Source organism: Phyllostomus discolor, chromosome 7 (genome assembly GCF_004126475.2).
Source record: "Phyllostomus discolor isolate MPI-MPIP mPhyDis1 chromosome 7, mPhyDis1.pri.v3, whole genome shotgun sequence".
Taxonomy (NCBI): Eukaryota; Metazoa; Chordata; class Mammalia; order Chiroptera; family Phyllostomidae; genus Phyllostomus; species Phyllostomus discolor.
Window position 1 is genome coordinate 34832373 of NC_040909.2, and position 25926 is coordinate 34858298.

Genomic DNA, 25926 nt, shown 5'->3' on the forward strand with positions numbered 1-25926 from the left:
TTACCTCCTAAAAGAATTGGATAGCTGGGAGAACAGATATAGGAAACTTACATTTCACTATGTCCATTTTATATTTTATATAACATGCATGCACCAACTATTAAATATATATTTAGGTAAAGTAGGTTAAAAAACAGAAGGTGGTTAAGTCTCCCTGGAGACTGTTATTTACTTGCTCCTAACAATGGGACTGCTCTCACTGTGAGTCACCAAATGGTACCAGGGACTCTTGAGGGCTTGCTTATTCACCTCACCTGGGAGAGAAGATAATGCACCACATTAGGACCAATCCATGAGTAATACTACAGAGAATTAAGTGCACAAACTCCTTTTAAAAATAATCTTCTAAACAAGATCTAAACCATGGAGCTCCTAGTTCCTTATTTGCAGTATTACTTAAAAGTACAGTCATCAAAGCATGTTGCTGAAGAAGAGCTTTGATATATGGAACATGAACTGCAGGGAACTATAAGTCTACATAACCAGGTGAAAAGTCAATACAGGACAATGAAATGAAGATTCTAGTAAGCTGGTGGCCCAATTCAAATCCTGATGCATGGGGCCCTGATTTTATGGCTTCCTATTACCTCACCGTCTCCTGGGTGCACGCAGCCATCCAGCCATCTCTATCTTGCAATTCTCTTGCTCAAAACCTAAAATGCTCCCAATTATCTAAAATTTAACCCCTCTGCCTGGTAAGTCAAGTGCAAAAAATGAGCTAGCACCACTGATTTTGGGAAAGTTCCTTTAACTTCCACTTTCTTATTTGTAAAATGGGATGGTTCAATTATACAATCTTTTTTCTTTTAATTTTAAAACATCACTTTTATTGCTTTCTTTTTTAATATTTTCATTGATTATGCTATTACAGTTGTCCCATTTTCCCCCCTCACTCCCCTCCACCCTGCACACCCTCTCCCACCCACATTCCCCCCCCCTTTAGTTCACGTCCATGTGTCATGCTTATAAGTTCCTTAGCTTCTACATTTCCCATACTATTCTTACCCTTCCCCTGTCTGTTTTCTACCTACCATCTATGCTACTTATTCTCTGTACCTTCTCCCCTTCTCTCTTTCTCCCACTCCCTTGTTACTAACCCTCCATGTGATCTCCATTTCTCTGGTTCTGTTCTTGTTCTAGTTGATTGCTTAGTTTGTTTTTGTTTTAGTTGTGGTTGTTAATAATTGTGAGTTTGCTGTCATTTTACTGTACATGTCTTTTATCTTCTTTTTCTAAGTCCCTTTAACATTTCATATAATAAGGGCTTGGTGATGATGAACTCCTTTAACTTGACCTTATCTGAGAAGCACTTTATCTGCCCTTCCATTCTAAATGAAAGCTTTGCTGGGTAGAGCAGTCCTGGATGTAGGTCCTTGCCTTTCATGACTTGGAATACTTCTTTCCAGCCCCTTCTTGCCTACAAGGTCTCTTTTGAGAAATCAGCTGACAGTCTGATGGGAACTCCTTTGTAGGTTAACTCTCTCCTTTTCTCTTACTGCTTCTAGGATTCTCTCCTTCATTTTACTCTTGGGTAATGTAATCATGATGTGCCTTGGTGTGTTCCTCCTTGGGTCCAACTTCTCTGGGACTCTCTGAGCTCCCTGGACTTCCTGGAAGTCTATTTCCCTTGCCAGCTTGGGGAAGTTCTCCGTTATTATTTGTTCAAATAACTTTTCCACTTGTTGCTTTTCCTTTTCCCCTTCTGGTACCCCTATAATTTGGATGTTGGAACGTTTAAAGATGTCCTGGAGTGTCCTAAGCCTCTCCTCATTTTTTTGAATTCTTGTTTCTTCATTCTTTTCTGATTGGATGTTTCTTTCTTCCTTCTGGTCCACTCCATTGATTTGAGTGCCAGTTTCCTTTCCGTCACTACTGGTTCCCTGTACATTTTCCTTTATTTCACTTAGCATAGCCTTCCTTTGTTCATCTATTTTGCTACCAAATTCAACCAATTCTGTGAGCATCCTGATTACCAGTGTTTTGTTTGAACTGTGCATCTAATAGTTTTGCTTAGTTGTATTATTTCTGGAGCTTTGATTTGTTCTTTCATTTGGGCCATTTTTTTTTGTCTTGACATGCCTGTTACAATAGTGAGGGGCAGAGCCTTAGGTGTTCACCAGGGCAAGGCAACCCAGTTGCTGTGTTGGGACGCTGTATGTGGGGCAGGGGTCCGAGAGGGAACAATGGTGCTTGCTCCTCCCTCTGCCAGATTTCAGTCACTTCCCCTGCTTCTCCTAAGCAAATTGGGCCCTTCTGGTGCTGACTCCTGTGTTGGTGGGTTTGTGTACATTCTAGGACCCTGTGGGCTGCTCCAACAAACTCTCCTGTGAGGCTGGGAGTTCCTCCCAGCACCTGAACCCCCACAGGTGTTTTCAGTTGGTGTTTTGAGATTTTATTTCTCTGCACTGGGACGCTAGGTTGCGTGGTCTCACTCCCCAGTTTCACCTGGTTTATCTGCTCGGGAATGTGGGACCACCCAGTCCACCAGCCGCCTTGTGCACTGCACCCCTCCACAATCCACCACCTCGCTGGGTCCACCAACCACCGCTTTGCCACAACCCCTCTCCACCTGACTCCACCCCTCCTACCGGTCTGGATGAATGTATCTTCTTTAACTTCTTGGTTGTCCATACAGTTCAATTTTCTGTCAGTACTGGTTGTTTTTTGTTTCTAAATTGTTGCTGTCCTTCTTTTGGTTGTGCAAGGAGGCACAGTGTGTCTATTTACGCCTCCATCTTGGCCGGAAGTCTAAATTATACGATCTTAAAGTCAATTTCAACTATGAATTCCACTTGGTCAAGGAACTCTAAATCTCACAACTTCTCAGTGTCTGTTCTAGTCAAACAACCCTCCAAGCTTCTTTCTACAAGGTCCTGCATGGCCCCTGTCTCCCTCTTGGACTCATCTTACCCATCTCTTTATTTTATACCTCTCCCCCACTCTCTCCTCCCAAGCTATATATGGCCTCTTTAAGTTTCTCCAAGGAGCCAGGCTTCCTCCCAACAAGTTTTCCTATGTGCTACAATTCTAGATGCCACCTATCCTAGGTGTTCTCAGTCATATCAAACCCAATACTCTGTCTTTTTAAAAATAACAAATATTTTGCCCTGGCTGGTGTGGCTCAATGGATTGCGCACCGGCTTGTGAACCAAACAGTCACCAGTTAGATTCCCAGTCAGGGCACATGCCTGGATTTCAGGACAGGTCCCCAGTGGGGAATGTGTGAGAGACAACCACACATTGATGTTTCTCTCCCTCTCTTTCTTCCCCCCCTTCCACTCTCTCTAAAAATAAATAAAATCTTTAAAAAAAAATAATGAATATTTTATAACATTCCCTTTACCACTCTGAAATAAAATGTATACATAATACAAGCTAAACACTTTAAATAACTCCATATATATATTATATAGAATACTATGTTATAAAAGAGAAACAAAAGGGACACAATTTATTATAAAATTATATAAAAGCTAATAAATTCTCTAGTACAATTACTTAAGAAGGGAGTGAAGCAGCAGAATATTATCGCTTCAGACCTTACAGGACTACTTAACCATTCAAACAATACATATAAAAGTATAACTCTACTTTATAAATGCAACAAAAAACTAGGAACCAAGAAACCTGAGTTCCTACCAGCTTTACCTGTAACAAGCCTAATATCACTTCTAAACATCTTTTTTTAAAGTTACTTCAAAACTAATAATTATAAATAAGTCACTCAGCAAAAGACAAATACCATATGACCACACTTATAACTGCAATCTAATGAAAATAAACTAATGAGAAAAATAAAACCAGAAACATAAAAATATGGAACACCTGATAGCTATTGGCAGGGAGGAGAGAGGGCAGAATGGTGGAAGGAAGAAGGGACTAGACAAAGAACACACATGAATGACTCATGGACACGTACAACAGAGAGGGGAATTGACCGTGAGTAAGTGGGGGTGGGCTGGCTGGAGGGTGATAAAAGGGAAAAAAATTGGGATAACTAACAGCAGGAGGAAGGGAGGGAGGGAGGGAGGGAAGAGAGAAATTTCACCTGTCTAGTCCTCAATTTTACCTGGGTGAGGAGAGCAGACAAGGTTGGCACAGTCCCTGGGTGGTGATCAAGCAGGTGGTACTCAAAGATTACGCCACCAGAATAGCAGCTCAGCTAGGATTTGTTCATACATGTATACTGCACCTAGCATTTTTATATAAGGCTTTTCTGTTACTCTTTGTATTATAAAAGATACTTCTGTCAGTTTCTTATAAAACTAAACATGCAATTATCACATGACCCAGCAATTTCACTCATGGGCATTTATCCAAAACAACCCAAATACTTACATCCACACAAAATCTGTGTTTGGGCCCTAATCAGGCAGCTCACTTGGTTACAGCTTTGTCTCGATATGCCAAGGTTATATGTTCAATCCCCAGTTATGGCACATACAAGAAACAATCAATAAACGCATAAATAAGGGGAACAACAAATCGAAAAGTCTCTTTCTCTCTAAAAAAAATCAATAAGTAATTTTTGTAATAAAGGCCCTTTTCAGGTAGCCCAGTTGGCCAGAGCATTGTCCTGATAAGAAAGGTTGACAGTTCTATTCCTGGTCAGAGTACATACAAGAATCAACCAATTAATATATAAATAAGTGGAACAACAAATCAATGTTTCTCTCTCCCTCTCTCAAAACAATAAATGCATTTTTTAATCTATAAGAAAAAAATGTTTTAAACCTGTGTTCATACAAAAAAGACATGTTCATCTCTAGTTTATCTGTAACAGCCAAAAGCTGGAAACAATCCAAATTTTCCAACTTCCAATCATGATGGCGACATAAGTAAACCCAGCTAACCTCCTTGCACAACCACATGAAAATTACAAGTAAATTATAGAACCACCATCACTCAGAACTGGCAGAAATCAAGTAGAATGAAAGTATGCCAACTAAAGAATTAAAGAAACCACATCCATCCAGACTGATAGGAGTGGTGCAGACATGGAACAGGTTGGTCCCTCACCCATGTGTGGTCGATAAAAATTCAGGATGGGTATCTCAGGAGTGAAAGCTCCCAGCCCCACACCATGCCCCTCCAGCTCAGGGTACTAGTGCCAGGAAGATAAGTCCCCATAACTTCTGGCTGCAAAAACCAGCAGGGATTGAGTGGTAGAAGGAACTTCTGAAGTCTTAAGCACTTCCTCTTAAAGAACCCACATAGAAACTTACTCAGACTCACTCCTTCTGAGCTCCAGCACTGCAGTAGCAACTTAAAAGTCACCAATCGCATACAGAATAGAACAGAGTCTGGCATCAAGGCGGGAGCATGGAGACAGCCTTCTTCCAGACAGAAAGGCAGGCAGAGCCACAGAGCAGGCAGAGTGGAGCCATATGTGAGATTCCATCAACTTGGCTAACACTGTTTGCCCTGCCCTGGAAATCCCCTAAGGCTCTACCCCACCCAAATTACAGCTGTGAAGACTATCTTTTTCCATATGAATGGCTGATCTTGGCTCAAGCTTCACACCTTCCTAAATCCTTTCAAATAAGCAACAGTTGGCCTCAGGGAGCCCCGAGCCCCACCTTACTTCTTGCTTAGTGGCCCCAGGTACAGCACTAACCCCAGCCAGCCTAGATTCACAGCTAGGCTTTACCTGAGAAGCTCCAAACCCAGCACAAGTAACAGCCATCTCAGGTTGCTCTATAGCTCAGGCAGGGTGGCCCCGAGCAAAACACAGGTGGAGGCTGACCTAGGCCTGCACCACCTGGGAAGGCCCACAGCCTACCTACCCAATGGACAACTACAAACCACATCAGAGCACCACCACCCTGCCCTTGCACAGCTGATATTCCACAGAGGCGGGGGGGGGGGGGGGGGGGGGGGGCGTTGATGGTCAGTGATTACAGCCAATCCTTGTAGCTGATTGGCCTGAGTAAATCCCTCCCATTGATTTACCTAGAGCAACTAAGACTCAACTACAAGAGGAGGGTGCACTCAGCCCATATGAAGGGCACACATCAAGTACCCAGCTTGGATGATAGGGGTGGCCACTGGTCCCTATAGGACACTTACTACATTAGGCCATACTACCAAGATAGGGAGTCATAGCAGCTCTACCTAATACAAAGAAACAAACTCAGGGAGGCTGCCAAAACGAGGAGACAAATAAGTATGCCCCAAAGAAAGAACAGATCAAAACTCCAGAAAAAGAGCTAAGCTAAATGGACATAAGCAATCTATTAAATGCAGAGTTCAAAACACTCGTTATAAGGATGCTTAGGAAACTTAATGAGAACCCCAACAGCATAAAGAAAGATCCAGTCAGGAACAAAGGATTCACTAATTGAAATAAAGAACAATTTACAGGGAATCAATGGTATAGTGGATGAAGCTGAGAATCAAATCCATGATTTGGAACATAAGGAAGCAAAAAACAACCACGTAGAACAGCAATAAGAAAAAAAAAAATGAGGACAGTATAAGCAGCCTCTGGGACAACTTCAAGAAGTTCAACATTAGCATCATAGGGTTGCCAGAAGGAGAAGAGAAAGAGCAAGAAATTAGAAATCTTTTTGAAAAAAGAATAATAGAAAATTTCTCTCATGTGGTGAAGGAAATTGAGATGCAAGTCCAGGAAAGCACAGAGAGTCCCAAACAAGATGGACGCAAAGAGGCCCACTCCAAGACACATCATAATTAAAATGCCAAAGGTTAAAGATAAAGAGATAATCTTAAAAACAGCGACAGAAAAGTAGTTAGTTACCTACAGAGGAGTTCCCAAAAGACTGTCAGCTGATTTCTCAAAAGAAACTTCGCAGTCTAGAAGGAATTCACAAGACATATTCAAAGTCATGAAGAGCGGGGACCTACAGCCAAGACTACTCTATCCATCAAAGATATCATTGAGCATGAAAGCATAAATAAAGAGCTTCTCAGACAAGAAAAATTAAAGGAGTTCATCATTACCAAACCATTATCATATGATACATTAAAGGTACTTATTTAAAAAAGGAATATCAAAACTCTAAACAATAAAATGGCAATAAATACATACCTATCAACAATTAAGTCTAAAAAACAAACTAAAGAAATAAGAAGAACAGAGGCAGAATCATGGATATGGAGAGTGTTTTGATGGTTGCTAGATGAGAAGGGGTATAGGGGAATAGGTAAAGAGGTAAAGGGATTAAGAAGTACAAATAGGCAGTTACAGAATAGCCACGGGAATATAAAGTCCAGTACAGGTAATGGAGTGGCCAAAGAACTTAAGCAAATGACCCATGGACAGAACAATGCTGTGGAGATTGCCTGAGGGAGTGGGGGATGATGGGTGGAGGGGGACAAAGGGGGGATAATTGGGACAACTGTAATAGCATAATCAATAAAATATAATTTAAAAAATTTTTCCACAGATGAATGATTAAACAAACTGTGATTCTTCCATATCATGGAATTCTAGTCAGCAATAAAAAGGAACAAACTATTAACACATGCACTTGGATGAATCTTCAGGAAATCATGTCAAGTGAAAAAAAACTATCTCATAAGTTTATATACTGTATGACTCCATTTATATAACAATTTTGAAAGGCAAAATGGTTTCCAGAGATTAAAGACCACAGAGGGGAATGAAAGGTGGGAGCTGTGGGTGCCAGAGGTAGGTGTGGTTATAAATATGCAACACAAGAGATCCTTATAGTGTTGAACTGTTCAGTATCTTGACTGTGGTGGTGCATACAAAAACCTACACAGGTAATACAACTGTATAGAACTTATACACACATAAAATTCCCAGTTTAAACTGGGGAAATCTGAATAATGTTAGTGGACTGTATAAATGTCAATATCCTAAGTTGTGATACTCTACTAATTTTACCAAATGTTACCACTGGGGGAAACCTAGTCAAATATACAAAGAATGTCTGTATTAGTTAATACAACTGCACATAAATCTAAAATTATCTCCATCAAAATTTCCATTTTAAAGAAAGCTTAAAAACTTAAATCCACTGAGCTAGAGGCTCCTGTAAGCTGAAGCCTGGGCATCTGACAGCCCTCTGTGCTTTTCTAACTGTCTAGTAGTAAAGAACTAGGGGGGTTTTCCCCAATTGTAGAAATTCAATACTTTCCTAAAATACAATAAAAAGAATTAATAGAAAAATAGAAGACAAAATACAAGCCCACATGTTATTAACTCTCAATTTCTGTGGGATAGCACAGTGAACACAGCAACCAGCACAGGCTCACACTTTTGAGCAGTGATGCATCAAGACAACTAAACCTACTCATAAATTCTTAGGACACCGGTTCTAGCTCCTGAAAATTCAACATTAAAGACATAGTCTGTCTAAAGTGATACTTCCCATGTTCATGAAAAAAATCTTAATATATTTATGTGGGGGGAAAAAACTATATATTCATGAAAATGCCCATCACGGACAAAAACAAACAAACAAAAACACTTCAGGAACCAATCTCTTTTATACGAGACAACACATGCGAGTTAAATATTCCTGTAAGCCTGATTAATTGAGAAATCATTCTTTATAATACATACACTACAAATCACACACCTGAGATTAAAATAAGGCAACACTACAAATCACACACCTGAGATTGAAGTAAAGAAATTCTTTGTGGGAAACTAGTCTGGACCGCATTTTAGGATAGGCATGCTCTCAATAGAAAACTCTTTCTTTTCTGACACTCCAATTTTACATCTGACTGCCTTTCTCCTTAATTTAGGTTGAAATGTATTGATATTATAGACAGTATTAGCTCAAATAAATGTAATAAATAACAAGGTTGTGGCAAAACATGAAAAGTAAAATATTGTAGTAATTCCCAAGTTTCTCTTAATTTTATCCCATTAGTTTCACACTGCTTTTAAAATAAACATTTTTCTTTGGATTCTAGAGAGAGGGGAAGGGATGGAAAAAGAGAGGGGGAGAAATGTCACATGAGAAAGAAACATCAATCAGTTACCTCTTCCACACGCCCCAACTGGGGACTGAACCTGCAACCCAGGGATGTGCCCTGGACCAGGAATCGAGCCAGCATCCCTTCGGTTTGCAGGATGACGCCCAACCAACTGAGCCACACCAGCCAGGGCTAAAATAAATTCTTTCCAATGATACTAACAACTAAACTGCCTGCTTCAAGAATCACATCTTTTCCTTCTCAATGCCATTACTCTTAGAGATTAATAAATATACAGCAAAGCCCTAGCTGGTGTAGCTCAGTGGATTGAGCACAGGCTTCGAACCAAATGGTCACTGGTTCGATTTCCAGCTAGGGCATATGCCTGGGTTGCAGGCCAGATCCCCAGTACGGGTCATGGGAAAGACAACCACACACTGATGTTTCTCCCCCTCTCTTTCTCCTTCTCTGCCCCTCTCTCTAAAAATGAATAAATAAAATCTTTAAAAAGTAAAAAGAAAAATTAAAAATAAATATCCAGCAAAATGTTAACAACTAGGTGATATACAGAGGCAAACCTAGGGCAACGATAATCTGATTAACAGCCATAAGACTTAGCAGAACACATTTATTAAAGGAACTGAAAAAAGGAAACAATAGTTTAGCAATAAAAAGGAAGTACTGATACATGAGACAATATGGATAAACCTCAAAAACTTTACACTAAGTAAAAGAAGCCAGTCAAAAAAGACTGTATATAATATGATTCCATTTATGTGAAATGTCCACAATAGGTAAATCTACAGACATAGATTAGGGATGAGGGAAGGGACAGGGCTGGACAATAGTAGCTAAAATGTTTCTTTTTGAGGTGATAAAAATTTTCTAAAATTGATTTTGGTATGGTTACACAACTCTGAATATAGTAAAAACCACTGAACTGCACATTTCAAATGGATAAGTTGTATGCCATGTGAATCATACATCAATAAAGTTGTTGTCAGTGATATTTTGGTAGCCTAGTGGTTAAGGCACTGTCCTCTGAAGCTAGGGAGTGTAGCTGCTCGGAATCGTATAGTTCAAATCCCACGCCAGATGAAGTAGTTTAATCACTCACCTACTTTCTCTACAACTTACATAAAGTAAAAACAGTAACAGTGTGGTTAATTTTTTGAGGAGATGGGGTAGAGATCAGGACAATTGAATAACAATAAAAAAATAAAACAAAATCAAGTTGTTGCGGGGGTTGGGGGGAGGACAGTCTGGACAGCAGTAGACTCCAGATAGCAGTACACAACAAATGCTTAATAAATATATAACCAAAAATAAATAAATGAAAAGAGACAAAACATTTTCATAAAAAAGAAAAAAGTACAGAATTTTTTCACATATGCCTAGTAGCTGAGATACAGAAGCAAATACCAATAATTAATTCCAAGACTTAATGCGTCATCCCCAAGAAATAATATATAGCTGTACATAAAGATTTATTTTAAAGATGCTCACTAAATTTACTCATAACAGCAAAAGTAAAGTAATTAATAACAAAAATATCCAACAAAAGAAGATCATGTTATATCATATGATAGAATACCATGCAGCTCTGGCTAGTGGTAACTCAGTGGGTTGAGCACTGGCCTGCAAACCACAGAGTTGCCAGTTCCATTCGCAGTCAGGGCACATGCCCAGGTTGCAGGCCAGGTCCCCAACAAGGGGCACATGAGAGGCAACCGCACATTGGTGTTTCTATCCCTCTCTTTCTCCCTCCCTTCCCCTCTCTAACATAAATAAATAAAATCTTTTAAATATATATACATAACAAATATGAAAACAAAATTAGAAAGACATATGGAATAGAAAAAGGGAAAGAAGGGGGGAAAAGCTGAAGCATGAAGAAAAATATCTCCATATTCTTCACAAAGAGAGTCCCAGAGACTGACCCTCTATATAAGTGGAAACAATGAAGACTGAAAATATTCATCCTAAACACTAAAAAAAAGATCCTAGAGACCCATTTTCCTAGTCTAGCAATCCCTAAATCTCCTCTTAAATTCTGAGGTTCTATGAGATAATTCTATTTCCCCAACCACATTTATGTCTCTAGGTAACCCCTGAATCGCCACATAGTTCCTCTCCAATTTGACTAGGTTTCAAAAATCTTTTTAAGAAATAAGTCTGTGTGCCCTGGCTGGTGTAGATCAGTGGATTGAGAGTGGGCTGTGGACCAAAGGGTCGCAGGTTTGATTCCCAGTCTGGGCACATGCCTGGGTTGTGGGCCAGGTCCCCAGCGGGAGCCATGTTAGAGGCAACCACACACTGATATTTTCTCTCCCTCTCTTTCTCCCTTCCTTCCCCTCTCTCTAAAAATAAAATGAATAAAATCTTAAAAAAAAAGAAAAAGAAAGAAGTTTGTGTAGCATATACCTAAACACATAATAGGTGTTTGAAAAAAAAGTGTGTTAAATTGAAAAACAACAGCTGATTTTGAAAACTTTAATAAAAAGAGAGATACAGAAAATGTTAAATAGTCCTTTTAAAAATACATTATAACTAAAATAACAAATAAATTATAACTATAAAAATATACAGAGAAAGATATGTAAGCTATATGCCTAAGTACAACACTAGTTATCTTTGAGGAGGGCAAAAAGGAATGGAAGAGCAGAGGAAGTTGGAGTGGAAAGGTCTGAAGGGATACTTTCACTTTTTTACTCTACATTCCTTCTTTATCTAAATTTTTTACAAATAGCATATGGTTACTACTAAATAGCTGGGGACATCTCAGAAAAGGTGAAAACGTACCTGAAAGTAAATTCCCATTAACTTTATTTTTTAAAAACTGAAAATAGCAGGAGTGCTACCTTTTTCTAAAAGCAGCATTTTTCCTCACAGAAGAAAACTAGCCAAAAATTTAATCTTACATACCATTCATTATACATATCACCAAACACAGCCCTTTTAAACACAACTAAGGAAGCTCTTCTGTTCCTCAGGGTATTTCTATTCCTCTTGGAAACCCAGTAATATCCAAAATGTTCAGTATCTTTCTAGTGCAAATTTAACCTCACTGCTCTTCTGGACTACTATAATACCTCACCCCACCCCTGCCCCCATTTCCCTATCTGAAGAGAATCCTTCCAAGTCTTCCCTCAGATCACAGAAGTATATTTTATAATTCCACTCCAAGGATCTTGGGTTACTTGTACTAAGGCAATCAAGAGGACAGCTGAGCCCTGACCAGTATGGCTCAGTTGGTTGGGTGTTGTCACGCAAAGCAAAAGGTCACTGGTTTGATTCCCAATTAAGGCACACACTTTGGTTGCAGGCCTGGCTCCTGGTTAGGGTGTATGCAAGAGGCAACTGATAGATGTTTCCCCCACTCTCTTTCTCCCTCCCTTTCTGTCTCTATAAAAATAAATAAAATCTTTAAAAAAATACAGGGCAAATGAGCAACTCTCCAAATACTCTGATTAGAAGCAACCAAATAGCCTTTCCACCAAGGGTGGCAGCAAACCATCAGTGCTGCCATGTAAGAACTCAAATCATCAGGCAATGAATGTACTGAGGCTGAATCTAGTTAAATGTAGATTAAGGTGAGAACACGTAACATACAAAAGTAAAAGTTACACAAAAGTAGAACCAATAAGCTGATAATGGTCTTTATATACAAAAGAGCAGGACACTTTAGAGTCAGACAAAGCAGAGTTTGAATTCCAACTCTATTACTCACAAATTCTGTGACCTTGGATACAAGATCCATTTTTAAAATCCACGTTCACTTTTACATAAACTGGAGACAATACCACTTCACAGACTTTATGAAAGAATTAGGAGATAATGCGTATAAAAGACTTAGCATAGTGCTTATACACTGTAAAGATTCCATAAATTTGTTTTGTAAGTTTACTGAAAACTTATTATAATAAAAAAATGACATAACAGGGTTATAAAGCATTCCATCAACTTTGACTATCTTTTTTTTTTTTTTATCCTCACCTGAGGGCACTTTTTTCACTGCTTTTAGAAACAGAGAAAGGGAGAAAGAAACATCGATGTGAAAGAGAAAATCTACTGGTTGCCTCCCATATGCCCCACAACCGGGGACTGAATCCACAACCTAGGTATGTGCCCTTACTGGAAATCAAACCCACAACCCTTTGGTTATGGGACAATGATCCAACCAATTAAGCCACACAAGTCAGGGCAACTATCATTTTTAATATGCCTAACACAGTATCATACCCAGAACAGGCGCTCACCAAATATTCCTTCACATCAGGGTTAAACTCCTTGCTCAAAATCATATGGTGACTGGTAAGTAAGTGGTAAAGCTAAGATCACCTACTTTTGCTTTGTTTTGTTTTGTTTCTGATGCTAAGCCCAGTGATTTCTACAATATGAAAACTTCCAGTAGGGGGAATGGTGGTGAAGAAGGCTTAGTTTCCAACCCAAAATTAATGCAAATGAGGAGAGACCTCCATCTTATCCACTTATGCATTAACTGCAGTACAGGTATGAGTACAGTACTAGTCAATGTAGAAGACACAATAAATCCAATTTTTTAAAAATTTTAATGATATTTAAACTCAATATTGTAATTAGTGTCCATTTTGTGTAATATTGAACTTGAATCCTATTATTTAACACATAGAATTAATGTCTGCTACAACTTCCAGTTATGTCACCTGAAAATTGTGTGTGTGCATGTATGTGTATATATATATCTTTTATATAAAGATATATAAATGTAAATTATAAAGATATATAAATGTAGTTTATATATAAATGTAAGTAGTAAGTAGAAAAGTAGAACATTATCTTTTTTAATCTTCAAAACAGCTGAATTTTTATTTTAATTATATGCATTTATTATATTCACCTTTCCTGATGAATATAACACAAGAAGATATATAAGAAAGCACCCTACCACTCAATTCCTTAAGTTTCTCTTCCCAAAGGCAATCAATGTATACCAGTTTGTTGGGTATCCTTTCAGAAATACTGCACTTATAAGCAAAAAAAATACATATATTCTACTGCCTTTTTTTAAAAAAAATAATAGTGGTAGAATTCTACACATACTGTAACCGCACCTTTTTTTTTTTAACTTTACCCATTTACCTGACATCAGTAAACAAAACGCTCCTCATTCTGTTTTATAGCTATAGAGCATTCAATCAGATGGAGGGGCTACTTTTTAAAAGCCAATCCCCCACTGCTAAACTTTTAAGTTACTTCAAGAATTTTGCTGGAGCTCTGACTGATGTGTGTCAGTGGGCTGGGTGTCCTCCCACAAACAGAAAGGTTGCAGGTTCAATTCCCAGTCAAGGCACATGTCTGGTTTGCAGGCCAGCTTCCCTATTGGGGCATGTGAGAGGCAGCCAATTGATGGTTCTCTCTAATATGTGTTTCTGTCTTTCTCCCTCCCTTCTCCTCTATCTAAAAAAAATAAAATCTTTTAATAAAAAATATTTTATTTTTAGACAGAGGGGGAGAGGGAAACATCAATGTGCAGTTGCCTCTTGTGTGCCCCCTACTGGAGACCTGGCCCACAACCCAGGCATGTGCCCTGACTGGGAATTGAAACACCAACCCTTTGGTATACAGGCCAGCACTCAATCTTCTGAGCCACACCAGCCAGAGCTAAATAAAATCTTTTTAAAAAAAAGAATTTTGCTATATTTTCTTTAACCTTCAATAGCTCCCTATTACAATAACTCTTTTGAGTGAATAATAATAAAACAACCTTGTACATGCATCATTTTGCACATGTGTAAGCATACTACAGGATAATTCTTACAAAAAGAATTAATAGGTATCCTGGCCAAGTAGCTCAGTTGGTTGGAGCACTGTCCCAATGAGCCCTGGCAGGTGTGGGTCAGTGGATTGAGTGCCAGCTTGCAAACCAAAGAGTCGCCAGCCCAAATCCCAGTCAGGGCACATGCCTGGGATGAAAGCCAGGTCCCCAGTCGGGGGTGTGCGAGAGGCAACCATACACTGATGTTTCTCTCCCTCTCTCCCTTCCTTCCCCTCTCTCGAAAAATAAATAAATAAAATCTTTTTATTAAAAAAAAAAGAATCAACCAATGAGGGCATGGATAAGTGGAACAACAAATCAATGCTTCTCTCTCTGTGTCTTTATTCCTCTCTCTTTAAAAAATCAATTAAAATGTTTAAAGAATTAATGGATAAAAGAGTATGTGCATTCATAATTTTGATAATGCTAAACTTCCCTTCTTAGAAGTTGTACCAATTTATACCTTCAGGAACAATGTATAAAAATATTTTCCCCCAATCCTATTCAAAAGTATTAAAATATTTTATCTTTGCCAAGCTGATAGGTTCAAATTACTTCGGTGGCATTTAAAATAATTTGAGTTTTTCTCAAAAGTAAAGTATTTCACTATGTAAATCCACCCCCAAAATGCTACCTTTTAAGATTACGGGTTTTTGTTGTTGTTGTTGTTTTTCAATTACAGTTGTCCCAATTTCCCCCCCTTGCTCTCCCTTCCCCCTCCCTCATTCAATCTCTACCCTGTTATGGATTATCATAGGTCCTTTTAAGATTACATTATTGGTACTGTCAATAATTTATGAAAACTTCAAAAAGGACTAGGCTCCTTAAAAAATAGTTTTCTTTATTGAAATCAGATCCTAACCTTAGCATATGAGTACAGCTAAATGTAGTGAAGTATAAAACTTCTCTAATTCATTAAATAGTTCGTTTTCAAAATGGGTAATATGTTAGTGTTTTTAAGTCTCCACATCCAGTAATGATGAAATGATTAATATTTTTAATTTTATAACTACATAGGCCCCTTCTATAAAAACCATTGCTCATAAATTAATTCAAAATTAGTGGTTAACTCAAAATAACTATTGGAGTGGGCTCTAGTTAGAAAAACCTGAAAGTCCTATGCACCTCCTTCTATGTATCTGAGTATTATTAATGGTTGATGTAACGTTATGCTCATATTGCTTTCTCACGTGAATAGGGGGAAAAAAAGCCAAATAGTATAATGCTTCTCAATTCATTTTTAAGTTAAAGATTAATAACTACATTTATTAGTTCATTTATTCAAAAGTAAATTTATGTTTTACTTCCTCTATTGTCAATACTTTAGGATCAAGCTTAGCCACATGCATCTGAGCAGAAAGAAGAAAATATATTTTTAGTTTTATTATTTGAAAACTCTGAAAACATGGCCTACACAAGCTTTTAGAACATCTAACTATACTAGGTCATATATTAAGCACTTTTGTTAGTTACACATATATGACAAACCACAAAACCACAGTCTTTCTAATTGTAAAGCCAAGGCAAAAGGAAATCCTTATTGTATATTCAAAACAAAAGCATACTACATCAAATAATTAATTCATTGTTTAATTCTTACCCATAAAACTGGACTATAGCCATATAAACTTGGTTAAGAATAGTGAGAGAAAGTTAATGGTTAAATGGCTGGAAAATTGCTTCATGTTCCAAATATACAGGTACTGAAATGAAGATGGTGATTATTATACTAAAATCATAACACTTTAAACTTATATAGTCTCATTCAACCTCCTTTTGAAAGACCCAAAAATAAAAAAAAAAACTGCATGAGACAATCATTAAAAGGATAAATTCTAGAGTCAGACAGACCTGAGTTTGAAACCTGACTCCCACTTAAAAGCTGGGTGCCAGCCCTGGCTGTTGTGCAAGCCCTGGCCATTGTGGTTCAGCTGGTTGGAGCATTCTCTGGTAACTGAAAGGTTGCCGGTTGGATTCCGGATCAGGGCACACATACCTACATTGTGGGTTTGATCCCCTGGTCTGGGTACATAACAGAGGTGACCAATCAATATGTCTCTCACATCGATGTGTCTCCACTTGGCACGTTATCTTCCCAAAGCTTTAGTTTCCTCATCTTTGAAATGACAATATCATAAAAACCTTCAGGCCCTGGCTGGTGTGGCTCATTGGATTGAGTGCTGGCCTGTGAAGCAAGGGATTACTGGTTCAATTCTCAGTCAGGACACATACATGGGTTGCGGGCCAGGTCCCCAGTAGGGGATGCACAAGAGGCAACCACACATTGATGTTTCTCTCCCACTCTTTCCCTTGCCTTTCCCCTCTAAAATTAAGTAAATAGTCTAATTACATACAGTATACCACATAGATGAGTTTTCCTAATAGGCTATAATGACAGCTTTAAATGACAAAACAACATAAAAGGAAGCAGGTGCAAATACACAGAATTAAAGAAATCACTGATTAAAAAATAACTGTCTGGGGCTCCAGGAGAAGATAGTGAATTCTTCATAAATTAAAGGTAAAACAATTGTCATGGTTGCTATAGCATATATAGCTCTCTAAAAAATATTTATAGAAACATACACAATAGTCCTTGTACAAAGAAGGAGGACCTAAAATGCAGAAGCCTCTCAGTTAGTTAAGAAAAACATACGCAATGAAATAGTGGGTGATGTATATCAAGATAGCCATGACTGGTTAGCTCAGTTGGTTAGAGAATCGTCCCAATAGGCCACGACAGTTGCAGGTTCGATCCCCAGTCAGGGCATATACAAGAATCAATGAATGAATGCATAAATAAGTGGAACAACAAATCAGTGTTTCTCTCTCAAACCAAAAAATAAAAACTTTTTAAAGTATATCAAGATTTTAAAAAACTAATAATTTCCAATGATAAGGTGAAATCTCCACAGCCATCAAAAGAACAAAAATGAAATAATTTCAAGCAATCAAACCTTGTCCAAAACCAACAGCCATCTACTCATATGGATGATGTTACTTATGGTTACCATATAAAAAAACAAGCATGTTAAGAGAATTCCAGTTGTTTCTCTTCAGGACACCCTCCAAAAAAAGTTAACTCTAATGAATCTTAGTTAAGGGGAATGACATCTATACAGCTGATAAATAAAGAGCCTAACTTTTGAAAATGTACAACTGCAAAGAAGTTTTACCTCATAAATTACAATTTTCGTTCATATAACATAATAGCAGAAATTTGTAATGATTTATAAAGCTAGGGGAAAACAGTGATTTTAATAGTAACTAAATACAAGACTCTGATATTAGGGGAAAGATCTACACATACCCTGCACCACCAGAAAGAATACAGGTGGGGGGAAAACAGAACACAGGTGGATGCTAGAACAAATTAAGCCTGAAACATCACTGGAGGCAAAAACAACAAAACTGAAGCTGTCCTACTTCAGGCACATCATGAGAAGGCAAACTTCTCTGGAAAAAAAACATAATGCTGGGGAAAATAAAAGGCAGCAGGAAAAAATAAGACCAAATCTGAGATGGATTGATTCCATAAAAGAAGCCATAAGCCTGAGTGTACAGGGGCTAAGCAGGGCTGCTGAGGGCAGGACATTGGGGACATCACTCACTCATTTACAGGGTCACCAGGAGCAGAAGCCTACACAATGGCATGTAACACAAATACAGTACCTATACTAAATCAGTAGTTCAAGAGTAACAATTTTATTTTTAATATATTACTAAGATTATTTTTATGTTTCTTTTCACTTTTTAAAGATTTTACTTATTTTTAGAGAGAGAGGAAAGGAGGGGAAAAGAAAGGGAGAGAAACATTATTGCTGATCAGTTGTTAAACTCGCCCCCTACCAGGGACCCAACCCGCAACCCAGGTATGTGCCCTGATGGTAACCAAACCAGCAACCTTTCAGTCTGCATGCAGGCGGGTGCTCAATCCACTGAGCCACATCAGTCAGGGCAAGAGTAAACAATTTGAAATAATCATATTTCACCTACTTAAAAGAAAGTAATTACTCTGTAACTACATGTAACTTGGAAGTAGTATTTAGTGGCCTGGCTACAAAAACTGAGCATCTGTATTTCAAATAACAAACAGGTCTTCAGTTAATTCCTATGAAAATTATCAATGGGTTGAATTATTAAACAAACATTAAATACAAATTCAAACTGCATTAAACTTAAAACTATGACAATTAAAATCTCATTATTTATATTGCAAAACCTCAATCATTTAAGGTAGTAAAGTGCAAATGTCTCAAAATGGAGTATGACCTCTTGTTGAGAGTCACTGCAAATTTCTTCCAGTGGCTCAGCAGGTAAGGAATTCATGGAATTTAGGTCTTCAAGGTCTAGTAAGCATTGTGGTTAAACCACCCAGTCAACACCAAATTATGTGGGACAATGCCTGATGATTATCTAAGTTCTTTGACCCCTCCCATCTTTTCACTACTTCACAACTGCCATTACTTCTAAATGGTAAAAGGAGATAGATAAGAAATCAATAATTATAAATTAGTTATTAGAAATACAAGAAAAACTATGGGCAAGAATGTGGGTAAACTGCAGTTTAAATAAAGCTTCTGGATTAACCAAGGATTTCTTTTAATCCACATAATCCTCAGGATCACATTTCCCTTGAAGGCAAATGAGCATTTGCTTGGTGGTCTCCCAAGAGTCCAGAGCACCAAAGGATGACAAATGACAGGGTCAACAATGTGGCAGTTCCTCCAGGATTTCTGAGCTGCAGACCTGGCTCTAGCAATACCAGGATACAGACAACTGTGCATATTAACATTATTTCAGTAACAAATGCTTACAGTTAAAGGGTCAACTAATAATAACCTCAGGTGATCTGCTTTAAATATTCAGGGAAATAAGGAGATAGACATTCTTGGTAAAGTGTGGGGCAAAGATATATAAATCCTAAAGCCAGGATTTTTCAGGGGTAGGATCTGTGAATTTTCTGACAAAATGATGGAATTTCTATGTTAACTTCTTTAGGCTGGAACCAAGTTAAAAGGATCATGAGAAGCTACATTTACAATGTACTTGAACTATACATGTAACATATCCTCCCTCTCCTAGTAAAGTTGAATACCTAAAATTCTAAGTGCTAGAATAAAACAGATAGGCCAGTAGAGACAGACCAGGGAGAAAAGCTAAGACTTCATAACACAATCCTTTGCAAAATTAATCTCTACTTTACCCCATGATGGCAGTAGATGGAAATTCTGGGTTTACTACAGAGAGATGAGAGAACATGTGATGATGTCTATTATGATTTTATCACAGACTTAGCTCCCAAATTTCTTTGTTAGTCCCTATTATAACCTGATATTGTGAGATTTGCATCACTTGATAGGCTCCAAAAATTACACAATTTTTTTAACGCCCTTACTGGTTTGGCTCAGTGAGTTGGGTATCGTCCTGCAAATTCAATTCCTAATCAGGGCACATGCCTGGGTTGCAGGCCAAGCCCACAGTTGAGGGTGTGCAAGAGGCAATGTTTCTCTCATACACTGATGTTTCTCTTCCTCTCTTTCTCCCTTCCTTCCCCTCTCTCTATAATAAATAAATAAATAAATAAATAAATAGATAGATAGATAAATAAAATATTTTTAAGATGTATTTTTTGGTTTGCAGGCTGGCACTCATTCCACTGAGCTATATCAGCCATGGCTTAAAAATGTATTTTTTAACTTAATGCCTTTATAAACATTCCTCCATCTATAAGGTTAAATACTTTATTGCATGTAACCCTTTATGTTGGAGATTGGAATTCTCTCTTATAACTCTAAAAGAAAAACAATTAGGTTGATCAATTATCCACTCATTCTTGTTCTGACACAGTCTATGCATGAGAAATTTTCTCTTTAAAAAACAACTAAGGCCAAGAGTTAAGAACTGTGGGGGAGGTGACTGCAAAGGGGTAACATGGGAGAATTCTTTAGGGTACTGGAATTATTCTGTATACTGTTAATTATGATGATTACAAGAACCTATACGTGTGTCAAAATTCATAGGACTGGACATGAAAAAAGTGAACTTTACAGTATATGTAAAATTTTTTAAATTCAAGTCACTCCCCTTTTAGAAATGTCTTTTTATTAAATTATCTTTAGTCATCCAAAAAGAATTGTGTCTATTAGTACAGAAAAAAAGTCTAAATTAGAGATGCAAAAATCTGCTTTATCAGAGCAACTAACAGCTGACACACAATACAGCATATACCCAAATCATACATCTAGCCCCTTTCATTTTCCCTCTCTTAACTAAAGGCTTGTGATTCAGAATTATTTAACCTGATAATAAAATAAAGCTACCATAGAATACTTGGGAAACAACAACTTAAAAAGGAAGTACATCGGTTTGAAGCCACTCTTAAAGGGTAAAGCTGGACCCATGGCAGAAAAACCCATGAAGACAGACTTTAATTATGAGAAAATACAATAAACAGGCCTCTTCAAGAAAAGGATAGTTTCCTCTCCCACAATGTGTTATAGTTGACCCTGGACTACGACAGGCTCATAGACACTCCTTAGAAAAATAGCCCATACATATCAGGGAATGGAGAGGAGATAGAGAGGAAGATATCCAAATATCAAATTTGGGGCAGGGGAAATTGGGGGATATCTGTAATAGTGTCAATAATACAAAAAAAAAAAACTGGGGGAGGTGAGAAGAGGAGTGAGAAAGAAGTTGTCTCACTCAAGCCTCAAAATCTGGATTTTTCCTTACCTTCCTTCCTTTCTGCTAAATTTCAGTCAGTATTATTCTTCTAGTCTAGGATTTCCTTCACCAACATGAATTTTTCCTATATTTCTACTTTGACAATTATACACTTCTAATTTTTCCATACCCTTCCTTGTTCACACACTGCTAGATAGTTTTCAGGTCTAGACTCAGGCAGAGGGAAAGAATCCTAACTTATTGGCCTCTTTCTACAACATGACAAAGCTGTCAAATGAGCAGTTAATAGAAGCCAAATAATAGGAATTTATCCCCAAGATATGGTAAGCTATAACTTCAAGTCAAATGGTTCAGAGGAGCCCTGACCTATGTGGCTCAGTGGATTGGGTGTCATCCCTCAAAGCAGAAGGTTTTGAGTTTGATTCTGAGCACATGCCTGGGGTGGGGGGCAGGCTCCTGTTTTGGGGCCTGTGAGAGGCAACTGATCAATGTTTCTCTCCCTCTCTTTCTCCCTCCCTTCCCCTTTGCCTAAAAATAAATAAATAAAATATATTTTTTAAAATGGTTCAGAGGATATATACATCTGTGCGCACATGTGCAAGAGGTGTGGGAAGAAAAGTCTCAGGTGTTTTTTTTAATAGTGTAATTGAAATAATAAACATCTACTCTCTAAAAATTCCAACTGCTACCCTTCAGAATTTCTTATGCAATATTATTACAGATCAAACTACCACATTCTAGAATCAATTCCCCCCAGTTAAGACAAAAATTCATTGCCTCAAAAAAACTATACAAAGCTGGAAAGTTTGTTTGGTTCCTTATTTGTAAAAATACAAATGATCCAGTACACAATAAACAAATACACATTTGTTTTGTTATCAGTAGCTTAAGATCTAGATGCTTAGCCTTTTCAGGAAGTATAGGATGTTAATAAAGACTGAAGGAATAAGGATGTCTAACAGAGTAACTCTTGGCCCTCTGATTACCACCTCATTTGCCCAAATCTGGGACCAAAAAAGTGTAAAGTGCGTTTAGTACATGTTATACTTAGAATCAGAATATTTTATAACTTACTTCATTCACACATTCATTCATTCAACATTAGTTAAATTTCCAATCATTATTCTAGTTACTGAGAATAGCAAAGGAAGACAAACAAGGTCCCTGCTATCAGATAACTTATAGTATGTCAGAGGAAAAAGATCATAAACAATTAACAAAAAAATAAGCACAATAATTAGCTAATAATGCAGGTAAAGAGTTTGGATTACTTGTAATAAGAAGCCACTAGAGCAGGAAAGTAAGCAAACATCACTCTGCTGTCTGAAAATGAACTGTAAGAGAGCAAGACGAGAGGCAAAGAGACCAGTTAGGAAGCTACTCTCTAGGAAGAAGTGGGGTAGTGGCAATAAAAACAAACTAAAGTAAAAATATTCAGGATATATTTTAAACGTAAAATCGACAGATTTTGCTGTTTATTTGTGGGGTGGAGGAGGAGTGACACAAAGGAATGAATTAAGAATGGACACCAGACTTTTCACTTAAGCAGGGTGAAGGAGGGGGGCAAAAGGGAGCTCTTATGAAATGGAGACTGCAGGGAAAAGAATGGGTTGAGGAATGGAAACCAACAGCTCTACTTTGAACATGTTAAGTTTAAGATGCCTACAGACAAAATAAGTAAAGATATCATGTAGGCAAGTAGAAGAAATCTGAAGTCCAGAACCTAAGACAAAAATCTGAGAGTCTACAGTACACTTGATAGTAATTAAACCACAGGGCATGCATGATAGGATCATCCAGAAAGAGTACAGGTAGTAAATATAGAGGGGCAGACTTGAAAACCTTGAGGCATTATTAGAATGTTGAATTCAGGAAGAGAAGGAAAAGTCAACAGAAAGAGAAAGAGAGTGAAGAGAAAGGAAGGTTATATTGGCATATCTTTTATACAAGGTGGGGCAAAAGTAGGTTTACAGTTGTGAGTACATGAAACAAGAGTTTACTCTTGTATTATTATTGTATTGTTTTCTATACAACAACTGTAAACCTACTTTTGCCCCACTATGTACTATATACCTCTCTAGCCCACCACCACCCTCCCAACCTGCTGGCGACACACACACTCAAATTCCATAATTTTTTTTTAAAAAAAAGGAGGTCCAGAAAGACTGACTGACATCCCCAAAGCCCCAGATATTTGGGACTGGCATCCAGGCCTAGAACCAAGATATGACTTCCGACCCCTAGCCTTCCCACCGTAGCTAACAGTGCTTCTACTGTGGGGTTCACCAGTCTAAAGTGAGACAACAGGGAAGATCATAATTTAGGAAAAACATAATTAGGTTACAAGGAAGAATATAAGTTAAATTACAAGGTTCAGTTTTAATTATTTTCTATGTATTTTGTTCACATTCACAAAGCAAGTTCTATCAAAAGCCTTTATGAATGAGCTAGGAAAAGCAGGAAATACACGCAAGAAGTGCAAAATGGCAATAAACCAAAACCCAACTCAATTTTCTCCACTTCTAAAGAACCACCTGAAGAGGAAAAGACACTCATCAGAGTGTGAACCAAGGGGTGTAAAATAAAGTTTTTTGTTTTTAGTCATTTGTGGTTTAGTGAATGCACTTCTAGTTTTAAAGCTCAAGTTGCACACTTGCCTCCTGAAACTAGTTTAAGATCTTTATCCTGAACACCTCCTGTGGTACATTACGACTTCACCAGTTCTGCTTTTACCATAAAAATCTTAGAGCATAACACAAAAATCCCCACATGATTAATGAACTGCTGAGAATTCTGACTCGTTGGAGATGATTTAATTAGGAATCATATTTCCAAACATCCATTCAGTGCTTCAAAATAAGTACTCATCTAATTTAATTATGATGACTTCACCAGACAGTAACACTGCCCACAATAATGTTTACAAAAGCACTTGTCACTCCCTTCGGATGTAGCAATGCAGAAAAAGGAGTCTGTTTCCATATTCCTCGTGTGTTTACACTCTGTAACAAGTGACAGTTTAAGTGTCATTTAAGATTGTTTAAACAGCAAAGCACTTCAATTTGGTGTCCCACCATCTTCCATACTAAGCAAAGCCTGAATTCGCCGGGTTTTATTTCAGCAACAATTCACTTGATCCATGACACAGATATTCCAAGGCAACTGAAGCAAGAGACTACAGGATGCGAGGATGGGACTACAGGACTCTTTCTACTGCCACTCCAATATCAAGCAATTCCAGTGGGGGTTACGGCAACACCAGAGCAGTTCGTAAATAATGTGCCCCCAAACGTCCAAGCGCAGCCAGGAATTAGCAATAGCTGACAAGACGATGCACCAGGGCTGCTAACAGCCTACCATTTATTTACCGATCACCTGCTGTTCCGTCTTGCACACCTTCCTATCCTACCCTCACAACAAGCCGCCCGCGCGAATAATAATACATGAAATACATATTATTATTCCCATGAACACATCAGGACTTTGGCCCAAGGCCCCAGGGCTGATCCGTGGCAGCGCTAGGATTTGAAAACACGACCATACCCCAACAGTCTAGGATCCCCCGCCCCTAAAAGACACTTATGCGCAAAACGGCACCCGAGAGTCGGAACGCTCCGAGACTGACAGCGTGGACGCAGCGAGCGAGGACACCTCTCCACAGAGGATCCCCTCAGGAAAGCGACCAACCGCGCGGGCGGCCCGGGTCGCTCAGCCGCGTCGCTGCCGCCGGAGGCCAGGGAGCTCTGCTCACCTTGGAGAAACCAGGAGGGCCGCAGTCGAGATAGGCGCACCCGCCGGCGGGTGGGTGGGAGTCCGCCCAGCCAGGAGGAAGTGCGGCGCGGGCAACGAAGTCGCTAGCACCCCAAGCTGTGGCCAGCCAGAACGCGCCGCCGGCCCGCTCGGGGGCACCTCAGCAGGCAGCGGCGACCGCGCCGCCCCTCAGCCGCGCCGCATATCCGGGTCCCGCTCCACCACACTCACCTGCCTGGCGCTCCGCCGCCGCCGCTCCAAGCTCCGGGTGCGCAGTCAGCAGCCCAGACCACCGCTACCGCCCAGCTGCGGCTCCCCCATCCTGCCTCTCCCAGTCACCTCCCGCCTGCCTCGCGCCGTGCTACACCATCCCGCCGCCGCCGCACCGACCGACGGAGTACGCGCGCGTCACCTCTGTGGTCGCGCCTGCGCGTGCGCGCGCGCGAGGGCGCGCGACAACCGCGCCGGCCTCCCTGCAGCCTTCAGCCCGCCCCACGCGCAGCTCAGGCCAATCCTCGACCCCGAAGCGGCTGCCGCAGACCTACGGGATGGGCCAGGCGGGGCCGGCAGAGAGGCAACTCTGCCCTCTAGTCCTCTCCCGCTGCCCATCGGGCAGCGCCGCTACTGTGTGGTGGTTCTGTGACAGTATGATGCTGCCCGAGGACCAGGGGGTCGAAAACGCCCAGCGAGCTGCTTTCAGAAGAGACCCACCACCTGCCCCGACCTTCGCAGTCCCCTCCCGACAGACCCCTGTGTTCCTGGGCTTCCTTGCT

At 39.2% G+C, this 25926-nt stretch overlaps 1 protein-coding gene across 2 annotated transcripts in view; it reads right to left on the minus strand.

The window, feature by feature from the left end:
- Positions 1-25601, minus strand: part of PIK3CB (phosphatidylinositol-4,5-bisphosphate 3-kinase catalytic subunit beta) — a 189066-nt gene extending 163465 nt beyond the window's left edge. Inside the window, exon 1 of one of the 2 annotated variants that reach the window (XM_028517981.2) lies at positions 25385-25601. The gene's annotated coding sequence lies outside the window, so the exon portion shown is untranslated. The remainder of the gene's footprint in view (positions 1-25384) is intronic. The other variant, XM_028517979.2, reaches the window with a different exon arrangement.
- Between the last annotated feature and the right edge of the window lie 325 nt (positions 25602-25926).